The sequence below is a fragment of the Mus caroli genome, chromosome 7 (assembly GCF_900094665.2).
Source record: "Mus caroli chromosome 7, CAROLI_EIJ_v1.1, whole genome shotgun sequence".
Taxonomy (NCBI): Eukaryota; Metazoa; Chordata; class Mammalia; order Rodentia; family Muridae; genus Mus; species Mus caroli.
This window is the reverse complement of record NC_034576.1, coordinates 79,008,505-79,024,375: the sequence shown is the minus strand read 5'-3', so window position 1 is coordinate 79,024,375 and position 15,871 is coordinate 79,008,505. Positions and strand designations below refer to the sequence as shown.

The following is a 15,871-nucleotide window of genomic DNA, read 5'->3' as shown; positions in this document are numbered from 1 at the left end:
TGAATCGATGTGGGCTTGGTCATTCTTTGTCTGTTGATAGGGATATTAAAGATGACTTTAGACCTTAATTCTCTAGGTTATACCAAATAGCATGATGGTATAAGAAATAAATATGATCTAAGTATGATCCTAATGGTACTATTTTATGACATGGTCAAGGTAACAGCCAAATTGAAGCTGAGTCCAGAGGTACCAGGAAAGCATTGTCACTTTGAATAGCATAATTTTGGAATCAACATTTATGATGAAGAGCACACTTAGGGAGAGATGATAGAGGCCAAAGTAAAGGCCAAAGTCTGATAAGTCTAAAGAATTCAAATTCAAGTTTTTACACAATGAGACATCATTTGTTTTTAATTCTTACATATGATGTCACTGATGGAAAACTGAGATAATCATTATTATTCAGAAAATGTAGTTACAGAATAGAAAAGAAAGAATGAGGGGACCTGAAACATTTAGGCTAGGTAAACTTAAGCACAAGAAAGCCACTAACTGACTAAGAGGGGAAGCTAAATCTTTAGAGAAAATAATGGCTTTCATTTACGACATGCTGAATTCAAGAGAGATTATGTGAAAGCTGCCGGAAACTGGTCAGAATACTGCTGTAAACATCCACCTACAATGTTGGAGGGCACTCAAACATGGAAATATTTATTTACTAATTTCTACAATAGCAACAATAGTTTGTAACCATAGGAACAGATAGTATCTTCAAGAAAAATTCAACAAAAACAGAGCAAAGGATTTACACACACACACACACACACACACACACACACACACATCATGATCACCAGAGGAAGGAGATCACTAGAGAAATGAGAGAATGTGCAGTCAAGAACGGGAGTGGGAACTTTACAGGGGACAGGGGAGCCTTTTTGGCTTTGAAAATAAAAGTTGCTACAATGCCTAGGTCTGGAGCTTTTTCAAAATTGAATATGTGACCATGTGGTAGGTTTTAAAAATCAATTTTATAGATTTTTAACTTTACTAGATTTGTAATAAAATATATTGGAGTAGAATGTAATATATTAGTGACCCAAGAAACTTTTATCTGGATACTCGTGTGTGTGTGTGTGTGTGTGTGTGTGTGTGTGTGTTTATAAGGATTGTGTTAAAAGTGCTTTGCCCTTAAAAAAAACCACTAGTAAAGATGTTGTTTGTGGTTTTATGCCAATGTAAGATTTAAACAAGAACAAATATCTAGAATAAACTAATGAGTAACAGAAAATACTCGATATTCCAGTGGCTTCTGGCACTGTGTGAATGCTACCAAGAAGCTCTTTGGGGTCTCGTCACTAGGCAAGTGTGTGGCAATGGTTTACTGTCTGAGCAAGGCTCGTCTAACCTGTTTCAATACAACATGAAAAACAACAGTATTCAGTAGAACTGAGACTACGGCTTTAGTCAGCCAATGCCTATGCCAAGGCAAAGCAACACTTAAGTGGGTGTGATAGCACACATTGTTATTAACCTTGTAACAACAGCACTTAAAAGGGCTGAGCTAGGAGGAGCATGAGTTCTAGGATGGACTAAGTTACACAGTTGGACCCTACTTCAAAAGCAACAAAAGCCAAATCTAAGGCATTGGAGCTCAAACAAGTAAGAAAGCTCAGTTACCTGAAGAAACCAAGCCCATAGCAAATGAACCGGAGCCCCACTTTGTAACTTTGGGAAACCACACTGTCTCCTCTGGATGTGGACATCTTGCAGCTACCATTCTGGTAGACCCTCTGATTCTATGAAAGGACTGGGAAAACAATTTTTCCTTAAGTTTACCTCATCCTTAAGTTCTTCATTCCTTACCACCATGTCATACACTTTGAGTGCTGAGTGTGATGTCCTATGGAATTAAAAGTAGAACTAGAAGACAAAATCTTCCATCTAACTTCCACTGTGTTCCTATCAATGAATGGGCCATTGGGAAATTTTTTGAAGAATTAATTGATTCAAAGAACTATAGTGACACCCAAAGACAAAGAGAAACAACTTTTGTTCCACCAATTCTTCCAAGCAGGACACTCCAGTCAGGATTTGAGACACCAGGGATGCTCCAATTCTCTTCAGCAAAGGCTAAGGCTAAACTGTTGGTAATGTGTAAGTATCCTCTTGCCAGGCATTTACAAAAGAGCCACACAGTTGTAACAGTGCAAGTTACTTCTTCAGGTTGAAATAAATTTTAAGAGCCATTAGGAGAGTCCTGTTAGTAATTGTTACCACTACTTAGGGAGCCTCTGTAAGTGTCAAATGCTACATGTCCTATATTTTTCAATGTACATCACTTTTGAATGACAGATAATGAAATTACTCAGTGTAGGATAAACAGCCCACCAAAGCCCTGTATCCAGTTAGCAAGCAATACACTGAGGTACAAGCCTCCTTCTCCCTCACTCTAAAACTAGTTCCCATTTTTTCTTCTACTTTCAACATAATTCTAGGTGTTCAAAATATTGTTCAGTGTATCTTCTTTATCTTCCAGGTATGGGCTAAAGTTTATAGTCAGACAACAGAAGCAAGATCCTGGGGTCAACACTAACTACAAAACTTCAGCCGAGTTTGCTGATTGACTCAGCTCTGTATGGAACAATCACACTATACCTTGAAACTTAAGACTTAGATATCCAGTGGTAGTCGTCATGGAGACAAAGACAGAATGTCATTGGAGGGAGGTCTTGAATATGTCATTTGTTTTCATGATAAGTGTTTACTGAGCATCAACTACATACCAGAACAAATTGACAAAACAATTATTGTATTCAATGAGTTTGTAGTCTTGGAGAATATGGTTACAGAAATAATAAACAGTAGTGTTTTTGTAAAGTGCACTGACTTTAAACTCTCAAATGTTATGAATGGTATTTTAGAAAGACAAGAGCTGAAGAGTTAAGGACTCATCAGTGAAGAGCACTTGTTCAAATGTGCTCAAATGTGCTTCTCCACACCCACAGAGTGTCTTACAACCATCCATAATTCCAGTTCCAAGGGATCTGACAGTTATTCTGACCACTGAAGGCACCAGGCACACATATGGTGCACATACATATATACATTACATACAAACAACCAAAATATTCATAAACATAAAATAAATAAATGTAAAAAAGAAAGAGAAAGATAAGAAAGGGGCAAAGGGACCATTAGTGCAAGGGTGAGCTGGAAGTTTGGAGAGGGGCACTAGGCCATTTCATGAGAAGGTGACTCAAACAGAATATGAGGAGTTGGGAAAAGTAGTCGCATAAACCTCAGGAAGAAACCTGTGTCAACATGAAGGGATAGCCTGCACGACAAACAGAAATCCAAGCTTAACCAGCAGACGGAGCCAGGGGTATTATAACTAAGGATAAAGTGAAACTAGGAATAAGTTAAATAACAGTTGGATAAAACAGGAGGCCCTTTATAGGAATTGAACACATTGCCATGAGTACAGACACCCAGAATGCCATCTGGTGCATTCCCATCCCTCCAGCCCCCTGCCTAGCTTGAGAGGAAATAAAAGAGTAGAAAAACATAGTGTACATGAGAGCACACACAGGCACACACACACACACACACACACACACACACACACACACACACACGAACCAGGTAACCAAGAAAAATGGGTAACCTGTGGCTTTGACTGATCGTCAATTTCAGGAAAGAGAAGAACCCAGAGATGAAAATTGAGATGGACCCTGCATGGTAGGAGAAAAGAAAAACCATGAGCAGATGGTATCAAGGCTAAATCAGATCCTGTGCCCAGCATGGAGGCTTTCCATTTCTCTCTGGAATGGAAAAGAGAAAGAAACACACTCATACACCCAACTCTATCCTGGAGCTATCAAAGGCTACTAGTGGCAACCGTCATCAATCATTATAAATTGTAACAGAAACTGAAACACAAAACCCTGTCTGATTTGGTACATAACAGGCATCAGGGAGATAGACAAAGAATGGCTACTGTCTGAGACAGAGATCTGGAATACAGCTCTGCAGTGAATGAGCCCCACCATACCAGACCAGTCATATGCCGAGGCTTTGCAAAGAAGAGATGGTTTAGAACTTCTTACAAGTCTGCAGGCACCAGCAGGAGAGAGGCTGCCAAAGGTTTGTGAGAATTCCCAGCACTAGAAGTAAAAATCCAATCAATGAGAAGACATGAACAGACTGGAATCACCCTGGGCTCCCCAACACAGAAGAGTCTCTTTCTACTTGGAGATGTGACTCTCAATGTAGCACTTAAGGTAAACGACTTCAATTTCCTTAAATTATTCATAAAGAAAGTTATATATTAATGAACAACTTTAATCCTATACATAATATGAACATATAAATATATAATGTGCAAAGTCTATAAGTAAGCATATATATGCAAAATAAACTTACAGAGTGTTGCTAAATGACTATGGTGGAACCAGTGTTATACCACTGTTAACTGAATATAAAGCTCAGAGTTAGTTCTAAAGGAGATGCACTTTGCCTTTTAATAGTGTCTATTCAAATCAAGCAAGAAAATTCTCCACCTCTATGTTCCATGACTATTCTTTTCCTTTTGGGAATCAAAGTTTTCATAGCCAGATAATAGGATAAAGTTTAGGGGGAAATATCAACCTTACTTGTTAAACGTATCCTTCAGTAGGTGAATGAACAGCCTGTGGTACATCTATTCAAGATATTATTCAGCACTGAAAATAAATGAACAATCAATACACACACACACACACACACACACACACACACACACACACACACACACACTGAGCAATCTTGAATGTACACAGAATTCTATGTATAAATATACCTATATAGTTTAAACAAAATTTTAGCCATCTGGGCTTACTGTGCTACCTCCAAGGGCCAAAGACTACATAACAAAATCCTCAACACTTCGCATGGAAGCTCTCTTTTGCCCAGGGATATCTAAGAGACTCCAAAAACATATAGCCTATTTCTGCTTCCCTTGGTTATCCCCAACAGGTCGAAGGTAAGCCCCTATTGCTAAAAACAACATTCACTTCAGACACAGGGTCCAGAGAGCCCTGAGATGGGAAAGAACTGAAATACCTCTTCCCCAAGGACTAGATTTCATGATACCAGACAATGCCATGAAAGTTTCCAAAGGAGCAAAGCAAGTAGAAGTCCTACCCAGCCACATATATAAACCACAATAATGACAAGCATGGAATAATAACCCTAAGGGTGCATGGTGCAGTATTAGCACATACCTTGGCAGTTACCAATAGTTCTATAACTGGACTTAAGACCCACTCAACAAGAGGGAAATTGTGTCTGGCAGGAACAATCATTAGCAACAAAATTTTTGAAAATAAAAATTTTAGATGAACTTTTTGGAACTGGGACAGCAGAAGGGTTCCTTCTGACTGAATATCTATCAGGATGAGCACCTACAACCCTCCCACACTCCTGCAGCTGGCACTGGAGTGGATGCTGAGGAATGACGCCATAGATGTCTCTAATCTGTAGTACCTGCCCACTATGCTCTTCCCACCACTCTTCATACAGGCCTTCAATAGCAGACTCACAGAGAGATTGAAGGCAATGGTGGCAGCCCTACCTCCCTGTTGGGGCACTGATGAAAATCCCTGATGTGGAGATGCTGCAAGCTGTGCTGAATGGCATAGATATACTGTTGACACAGAATGTTCATTCTAGGTGCACACTTCCAGTGTTAGACTTGAGAGATGTGCACCAGAATTTCTGGGATGTATGAGCTGGAAGAAAGGATGGAGTCCACTCAGCAGAGACTAGGAGTCAGAAGAAAGTAGCAGAGCGCATTCAGAGGAAACCACTGAGGGGTTTGAAGGTAGTCACTGACCTGAGACTCTGCTACCTTGTAAATGAACACCAAGCATGCTTGCTGCAATGGGCCCAGCAGAGAAAGGACTCTTTGAGAAAAGGCTCTTTGTGGCTATGCTGTCCAAAGATGAAGATTTATGGCCTCCCTGGATGGATTATCAGGGAGTTCTTACAAGTTTTCTATCCAAGCAATATCAATGAATTGGATCCATGCCCAAACCAGTTTGTGTCCTTCCTGGATCGTTTTGCACTTTACTTTGGTAAAGTGTGCTATCTTTGCAAATTACAACTAACCTGCATCAACTCAGATGGGGACATATTTTCAGATACATTGGCAGACAAAGAGGAGAAAGGTGGTACCAAGTTCCTTTCTCAGTTCTCCAAACTCAACCATCTCTAGCATCTCCAGTCCTATACTGAAGGACCTTCTGCAGTGCATGGCCAATCACAGCAAGTTGACTATAGAGCTGTACCCTTCCCCCTCTAGAGTGTTATGATGACATGGGTGGTGTTGTGGTGGAGAGATTTTTCCAACTGTGTCCTGATCTCATGGCCAAAATGCAGCTCAAGACAATCTTCTTTACTACAGTCCCCTGCCCTCATTTTTGCATGTGCTGTGTCTATGAAATGAAGACCAAACTTTGCTGTTATTGACAGTAAATAGACAAGGCTACTTCTTGATGCAGACAAATCAAAGTCAAGGGGTGAAGGGACTCATCATGGCATCCCAGAACACATGGCTTTAGACACTGTTAGATGCATTGGAATCAAAATGGTGTTCAAATTATTCAGAACACAGGAGATGGCATGACCTGGACAGAGTCACTGACCTCAGTTCTTGGTTTACCATCAGGGTGTCCTGTGACCTCATCAAGTCTGATCAAGGAAATTATAGTTCAAGACCTGTTAGCATCAAAATGAACTGAAGTCATTTATCACATTTTCTCCCCCTCTTCAATTTCTACTCATTGGCTGCTAGGAGTGCTGTATGCACAGCTATCAAACTGACTGGTCAGTGCAGATCTTCTGTTTTATGAAAACCAATTTACAGAATGACAGATGATTTTACTTCATGATACTCAGATGAGAGATGGTGTGAACATTTCGAACATGTCTGAAGCAAAAGTTCTTACCCAGAGAACTGATTGTGCTGAGACCTGTTAACTATTCAGCTGTGAGCTCTGTGAGAAAGGGCAAGCCAGCCATTTTACTCCCTTTGTCACTGTATCAGGTAACATTAAAATAATTTTACTCTCTAAAAAAAAATTTAGATGAAATCTGTTGACATATGTAACAGAGGAGATTAAGTTTGTTGCAAAAAAAGTTGGGGAGCTACAAAGAAGGTAAGAAAATGTGCTAATGTCAAAGTTATGGAAACTTAGTCCTATCGAACACCCCCCCACACCCACACACCCACACCTGAAATATCAGTTACTTCTGCTTGAGAGACACACTGACCTGCTGTTAACAGAAATATACATTGGTTGCCTGTTTGAGGAACAATTACTTTAGTAGTAAATCTTGTGAAAATATTCTAAATGGTAAGTTGTAGGCTATATGTCAAAAGGTAAGTGTGCGTATGGACATTAGGAAGAGCACATTGTGACTGATTTTAAAGTACAATCATAGTATTCTTTACATTTTGTCAAAACTGGTTGGAAACTTCACAATCCTGAGAATGTTTGACCCAAAAATAAGTCCTGATCCAAGATTGATTTCCTACTTTTGGATTTTTCTCAGCATCTTGATCAGTTTCATGGTGATTGATCATTAAGTACACTTTCCCTCAACCATTTATGTAAGCTTAAGTTGGTCCAGGACAGAGACATAGTGAGATCACCTTTCCCAAATTCAACATGAAGGCTCCTCATGACATTTCTATGGATCTTATCTGAGCTGAAATTTTCACAACTTCCAGGTGTGCCAGATGGAGATAAACTTTCCAATATGACGGGTCAGCTTTTTTTCTACTTGCAGTCCCAGAAACTGAGTAGGAAGCAGGAACATTCCATTTTTGCCATTTTAAAAATTACAAAATAATGCAAGAAACTCAAGAAGAACGAAGACCAAAGTGTGGACACTTTTCCCCTTCCTAGAATTGGGAACAAAACACCCATGGAAGGAGTTACAGAGACAAAATTTGGAGCTGAGACAAAAGGATGGACCATCTAGAGACTGCCATATCCGGGGATCCATCCCATAATCAGGTTCCAAATGCTGACACCATTGCATACACTAGCAAGATTTTGCTGAAAGGACCCAGATATGGCTGTCTCTTGTGAGACTATGCCGGGGCCTGGCAAACACAGAAGTGGATGCTCACAGTCAGCTATTGGATGGATCACAGGGCCCCCAATGGAAGAGCTAGAGAAAGTACCCAAGGAGTTGAAGAGATCTGCAATCCTATAGGTGGAACAACAATATGAACTAACCAATACCCCACCTCCACCCCGGAGCTTATATCTCTAGCTGCATATGAATCAGAAGATGGCCTAGTCAGCCATCAATGGAAAGAGAGGCCCATTGGTTGTGCAAATTTTATATGCCCCAGTACAGGGGAACGCCAGGGCCAAGAAGTAGGAGTGGGTGGGGTAGCGTGTGAAGAACTTTTGGGATAGCATTGGAAATGTAAATGAAATAAATACTCAAAAAAATTACAAAATATAGCCTTCAACCTAATGGAAGGGTCTGTCCAGTTTTTTACCACAGACTGGCAGTCACTGGAATTCACAGAGAACTCCCAACGTGACACATGTTCACCAGCCTCCTTTTAAATAAGTCTTTTTCGCAGCAGATCTCAGATGTTCCACCTTACTATGAATAAGAAAGTACAGGGAGCATAGTTGGCTTATCCAGTACACTTTTCCTGTTGCTCAGCCTAAGTGTTCTGTTTCCAGGACAGGGATATTTCTATGATACAATGACATCCTTAAAATAATTACAAAAGAAAAAAGCTATGAAAATGGAAGAGGCTAGAAAATAGAGTCACATGACAATGTCTCTCTTCTGCTTAAGACAGAGCTTAGGTTTTATGGGACTGTCTTTCTCAGACAATGGCATTGAGTCATCCCATATATGTCCAGCCTCCATCTGTGTTGTATAAATTGTCCTCAAAAACTCTCAAAAAATAAGGAGCATCTAACCCTTCTGACCCTATGCATGCTATTGAAGTATCTTATATGATAGAGCTAAGCGATCTAGGCACCACACAACTGTAGTTTTTCCCAGTGAAAATAATGATTTAGGTCCTCAATATGACTCAATGGTATGGTCCAGGGGTGTGCTTGATAGTGACACTTAGGTTAAAAGACCTTCTGGTCTTCTTGATGGTACTTAAATAGCATCTCTTCATTAACATATAAACTCAGCTCATTTGTCTGGACGGGTGAACATAAGAACATCTTACTCTGTAAGTGGCCGAGGGAGATGAGGGAGGATTTGAAATCTGTCATGATGTGCATTACAAATAACTTCAATATCTTCCCCTAGGTTTGAAAGATTCCTAGTCAAGTCTAGTGTTTTATACATAGAAACTCTAAACTATTATTATGCATTATTAAAATTACCTTAACCCAATAGATAGAGTATGATACTGCTAATATATGAAGTATTTAAATATAAGTATTCATGTATGCTGCATTATTGAATATTGGCTTTGACAACACAATATGTATTAGTATAGTTATATTTATTATACCATTATCACATGCTTTTACTATGTAAAGGTTTTGGGTAAGAATTTAAATAAGCTTTTTAATTTAATTAATCCATTTTGTTCTTGAAGCAACACCGTTATAGAAACAAGTGAAAAACTTGGTGGCTATTATTAAAAAATATATATAATAAGTCTTAAAAGTGCTATAACATAAACACCTTTAAATAATGATACCTGTGGAGTATCACAGCCTTGGTGTCTAAAATGTAATAATTTGTAAACTCCGCATATATGAGCCATAGATGAGATAAATTAGGTGCTAAAAATTTAGTGGGCTTAGGAAAGAAACTTCTTCTTATAATTTTTGAAAACAGAACAGAAAGTTCATTAAAGTTGTTAAGTGTCTGATCCATCAATTTAATGGTGCTGATGCCTTTTCTTTGACTCTCTGTATATGTACACCCTCCTAAAATACATCTAAGCCAATGCAAGGCATTAAAACGAAGAAGTAGAATAGTTAATTGTTTTCATTGTTTTAAATATTGAAGTGACAAATCTGGGGACCTGGAAACATCTGGTTCAACAAATTGAGAAATGTGAGTGTCAGTTAGCAACGTTCATGTGGGATTTGGGCTTGTGGAGTTATCTTTGCTTTGGAGATCAATACAATCCTCAAATGAAGGCCATCCCTTGTCTAAGATAAACACAGCAATATCTTGGCTCTTGCAAATGGGACAGTGTGTAAACTCCCAGGCATGTTAAAATCATCCATGTTTATTTTCACAACCCCACTGATAGGATTAAGTGGGTTTAAAGATTAAATGGCTTTACAAGAACTGGGTTTTGTACATATGTAGAATGTTTGTTGATAAATAAAATTTGATTCAAATGGTGTAAATTACGAGACACAATTTTCCTTGTAAACACTAGGCAAATTTTGAAAACTTTTCTAGGGAGGCCAGAGTCTTTCATGTTGCCAAAAGCCTGCCTACAAATTCATTAGTCAGATTCACTCTATTCAAAGCATGCATGGAGCTAAAAAGAGAATCAATTCAAACGGAAACAAGTCAGCTGTTGAGTAATGTCATAATTTCCATAACAGTAGAGTCATTCATGACATCACAGAGCATGGTCCCCTCAGAATAGGACCTTAGGAGTTTGGATGCGGGGGAGATAAACGATGTTGAACCAGGACCTGATCTGACCATGCCCTTTGGGACATGTCAACCAGATGTATTCTGCTAAGGACAGAAAGTCAATTGTCAGGGGAGCTTCAAAATAGAAAGCTGCTTTTTAGGACAAATTGATACATGGCATAGTGTCCACCCTTCTTGATTACCAGTTCCAAACACGAAGTCCCACATTTTTCATTCAGGTAAGTATAGGTACTGGTTCTGATAACATTTCCCACATAGAAATGATTGAAGAAATATTCCATACATGCCATGTGTCTATGCACAAGGAGTAAGATAGGATTTAATACTTCATCGAGAAGAAGAAAGTAGCTTGCATAACAAACAATAAAATGTTAATGTTTAAAACATAATTTACTTAGGTCCTAGGGAGATAGCTCAGGCTGTGAAGTGCTTGTCACAAGGACCTGAGTTTGATCCCAGAACCCACATATAAAAGCCAGGTATGACATGCTTGAAATCCGAACAGTAAGATGGAAACAGGTAGATCTCTGGGCTTGGTAGGCTAGCTAGTCTAGTTTCGGGAGACTTTTAGTCCAGTAAGATACCCTATGTAAAAAAACGAGATAGTGGTGGTCTGTGAAAAGCACCCAAGATTGGCCTCTGGCTTCCACATGCACAGACACACAACACACATGCACTTTATAACTGAACTTCTGAGCTGAGAACTAAGTAAATATTTTTGCTTTTAAGTTAGTTATTTTGTGTGACATACAAAGTGTGTCACAAAGTGTGTGACACAAAGCTTTATAATATTACAAAGGTGACCAATGTGGCCTTAAATCTGGTTATCTAAACAATGTTAAAAACATATTACATGTAAATGAGACTGCCACATCCATCTCTGAATAACAGACACTTCCAAATGACCTCACCTTCAAAGCAGCACAAAGGCACCCCTGTGTATCTGTGTCTCCTTCGGTCTCAAAGAAACACCAGGACATTCAATCAAGCAGAACTATCAAGTATCCTACCTACATGCCCTTCACGAATGCAACTTTCAAGGGGCAACAATGGTCACAATGCTTCTACTGGAATCTCTAGGATGCTTGATTGACATCTGCTTTCTCTCTTAATGAAGAAAGCCCTTGAGAACAGAGACCACCTCACAGCATTCCATCCCTCGTGTCCATGTAATAGCCTCCCTACAGGAAGCTGTCAATAAATGCATGATGGAAGAACGAATATATGAGTGAATGAGGCATTTAAAAACCCTCATAGATCAATTGAAGAAGTAAATCACTCAGTCTGAGCCACCATAATAAAAGAAAAATTTATGCTCGTCATAAAATAATGTCTACACGTAGACAAGAATGTGTCAAAGACAGTATATTTGAATCAAGTTCTACAGAAAGAGATAAATGACAAATTGTAGAAATATGTGTCTTTCTTTATGTATGTCTTTTACTTAAGGCCTTGCTAGCTTATTCCTTTAGTGTCGAGTTTGATGGGGTTTGGACCATGATTTAATCACCACAGTGTAAATTTTCAGGCCGTGACATTCCTGTTAGAATAGAGCTGCCTATGTTGTATCTCTGAATGCTGGCACATCCATTCCCTGTCCTATCTGTCAGCATGGAATTAGGAACCCATGCCATGATTAAACCTCTTTGCTGGGCACTGCTAAGGTTACAGGCTAACTAGTTGTTAAACTAGCTCATGAGTCAGGAAGTTACGTGTTCGGGTACATGGGCTCAGACAGAGCTGCATCCATTTCCTGAGTCCCTCTGCTTTGAAAAGCACCATCATCAAAGAAATCCAAAAGCACATGAAACTGAATGATCTTCAGAGTCAGACAGTGACGGTGATGCTGTGATCCAGCAAAGCAAGCAGGAAGCAGGGAGGGAGCCACAGGAGCAAAGATTCCCAAGGCTACAGTCAAGTAAGTCGGCAGAGAACTTGATCCGTATGTATCACTACTACTTAGCAAGAGCCAGACAGCTTGACAAATGACTAGGATCATGGAGAACACTGAGGAAGATGATTAAGGGAGTGGAATAATTGATATGTGAGGAGAGAGGATTTTTGAAAAATCTAATTATGAAGATACCCAGTCAAACAATGACATTGCTGAGAAAATGCAGACATACTTCTGGCTTGCACTCGTGAGCAAAACCCAGAGCAGGATAAGATGAAAACGCCTTATCCAAAAAGGATGTGAGTGGGAGTGAAAGGAAGAAATAATAAATGTGGAAGTCAAGGACCAGGACCAGGATCAGGGCCAAATTCTCACAGGAGGATGTGTAACTCAAAGGCTTTTACCTATCCCTAGCAGTCTCATTCCCAGATAGAGAACATGGAGTTTGACTCCAGCTTCTCCCTCTGATGCCTTCTCCTTGGCACACTAGGCTGGCCGAAAAAAAAAATCATTTGTAATCAGTCTGACTGCTTAATACAAGCACTCTTTGTATTTACAATAGGAACTTGGTTAAAATAAGCTTAGAAGATACTCCAAAACTAAAGGGATTTTGAACCTCCTTTGGAGTCTGGATAAAACTGGCATGGCAGGGGAAATCTGAGAGACTCAGGCTCTACAATCTGTACCTTGGTGTCCCCTACTGTGTCAAGAAACAGAATTTCTTATTCAAATATCTAATCATTTCTCCATGCCAGGATACTTCAGATCCTTGAAGGAGAGACTCATAAAGCCTGCCGCCCCCCCCCCCCACCGCTCTATCTCTGTGTAGGCTTCAGTCACTCTAAGTTTGACAAAAAGCAGAACTCATTCAGAATTCATTCAGAATGGAGTGGAAGCATGGGCTCAAATGGGCAGATAAGAAAGGATGTGAGGGAGCTGCTGGGCCTCCCATGGGTGACTCCTGCTCATTTGGGGAAATGTCAGCCAGGCTCTGCTGCACCCTTCTGATCTCTTGCAAAATGGCAGACCACAGTTCCCCATTTCTATAAGCATGTTCTTTGGCCTCTGTTTTTATGCTCACACTCTGCCACATCCCTTGGCATCCTAGCCTTCCATTTCCTGTCTTGGCAAAAGAATGCTGGAGGAATCTGGGCAATCACAAGGGACAAATCCGCTCCTCTTAGTGACATCTCTAAAGAGCCAGAAAAGCGTCCCTTCTGGAGAGAAAGGTCCCAAGATCCCTTCCACACACACCACAGGGGCTGGTGTGACCAGGGTAAGTATTGGACCGAGCTATTATTTTCCATCAATAATTATGTAGCTTTCTAAAAGTGTTTGATTAGATTAAAGATTGAAAAGATGTTGAACTAAAAAAATGTGGGGAAAAAGTAATAAAGTTGAAATCTGACTTTAGAATATATGAGAGCAGTTAAAAATAGACAGGCAACTGCAATGGATGTATAATTGAGAGACGTCTAAACTAGATGATGTACATGGATGTATGTATATGAATACTAAATGATCACACTGTATAGGGTGTTCTAGAAACTTTATCTGCATTTTACACCTTATCAACTATCTTAGGATTATTCTATACATTAAAAATATTTTCCTAAATATGATTACTCTGTGACTGTCTAGAAATATTACATACATACTATTATTGACTTCATCAGTATTCTATGGTTCTGTTAAAAATATCCCTTTTCTTTTACTGTTAGAAAGAGTATTGAAAGTTGCCGTGTTCATAAATATCGGATCATTTAAAAGAGTTTTGAACATGAGATTTCTAGGTCGAAGGAATTAAGCACCTTTATGTTTTTTTTTTAATCTGCATTTGAACAAATCTGCTTCTCTACATCCTGACCAAAACTAATGCTGAAATCAGAATGTAATCAGAATGACCCATATGACATGTAAAATGTGCGAGTGGATATTCCTAAACAAGCATGCACATTAGTGACAATAAAGGGGTGAATGTGGTCAAATTCACTATGTGAATGTTCAAAAATATCACAATGAATCAAATTATTATATACTACTAATATATTTTAACAAAATACTTTAAATATTTGAATCTATGTTAATGAGGAGTATGGAGAATAGGCATAGACTATGAAACCAGACAGAAGACCAGAAGAGGTAATGAGGGATTGAGAAAGTGGGGGAGATATGAAAGGGCCACATGAATGTAGAAAAGTGGCAATTGGGGTGGAGAGGGCACACAAGACTGAGGGATGAGCGGAGGAAATAGTGGGTAAAGACAACAATTTTGCTTTAAAACATCCACAGTTAAGCCTAATTGTGTATATGCTAATCAAATATTTTAAAGCTACCCAGATTTAATTATTAAATATTTTATAACATATAGCTGTGAAAACTTGTTACAGCCTTTTAAAATTCTCGACTCACCCCTACGTCCAATTATAAATACAACCAAAGACTTTCCCAGTAGTGGCAAATAACTGCATGATTCCTCCAAATTCCATGTGAAATAATACATCACTTCTGTCTCTTGAGCAAAAACATGTCTGCATTTTATCCTAGGATTATTAGTTGCAATCTTCATGTCTCTGTGTCTTTTAAAAGCCTTGTCTCTTTGTGGTCTGCTGCATTCGAAAGAGATGCAGAGGACAACTGCACCCCCCTGGTATGTCCACTCACTTGTCATGACAAGCGGTGCTGAGTAAGTCTTTGGGGATGTTGGCATTTTAATAACATCACACTTATTTGTTGAATTCTGTTTTTTGTTTTGTTTTGATTTGTTTTGTGTTCACTGTGCTGTTCCTTGTCCTCATTACCGCTTTCTGCCTGGTGTTTTCTCTGCTGTAATATCACTTCCAGTTCTTTTTAGTGTAGTTGCTGCTGCCATTGATTGCCATTACTGTTGTATCCATTCATCTGCCTGTCTCCGTGCCCTTATTTAATGAAACGTCTCTATTAAATGTCTCATGGCCAGCCTTTGAAAGCTAGACTCAGATGCAAATGCTGAGCTCAGAAAGTCTATGATTATGGGCGTGTGCCTGGATGTCTGCCTTCCTTTGTGTTTTCCACTGCTGAGACATTCTTTCTACTCTTCCTTTTCACTCTCTTTACCTTAGTTAAAGTTACTGTGTTTCTTTATCCCACTTTACAGATTTGAAAGATGAGGTTTTTTGGCCAGGCGGTGGTGGCGCACACCTTTAATCCCAGCACTTGGGAGGCAGATGCAGGCAGATTTCTGAGTTCAAGGCCAGCCTGGTCTACAGAGTGAGTTCCAGGACAGTCAGGGCTATACAGAGAAACCCTGTCTCGAAAAACCAAAAAAGAGAGACAGAGAGAGAGAGAGAGAGAGAGAGAGAGAGAGAGAGAGAGAGAGAGAGAGAG

At 39.4% G+C, this 15,871-nt stretch overlaps 1 protein-coding gene and 1 pseudogene across 1 annotated transcript in view; one reads left to right on the top strand and one right to left on the bottom strand.

Annotated features, from left to right (window-relative positions):
* The window catches only part of Agbl1 (ATP/GTP binding protein like 1), an 842,475-nt gene that overhangs the window by 709,013 nt on the left and 117,591 nt on the right, over window positions 1-15,871 (bottom strand). The gene's annotated exons all lie outside the window — the stretch shown is intronic.
* Window positions 5,380-6,862, top strand: LOC110297325 (annotated as a pseudogene).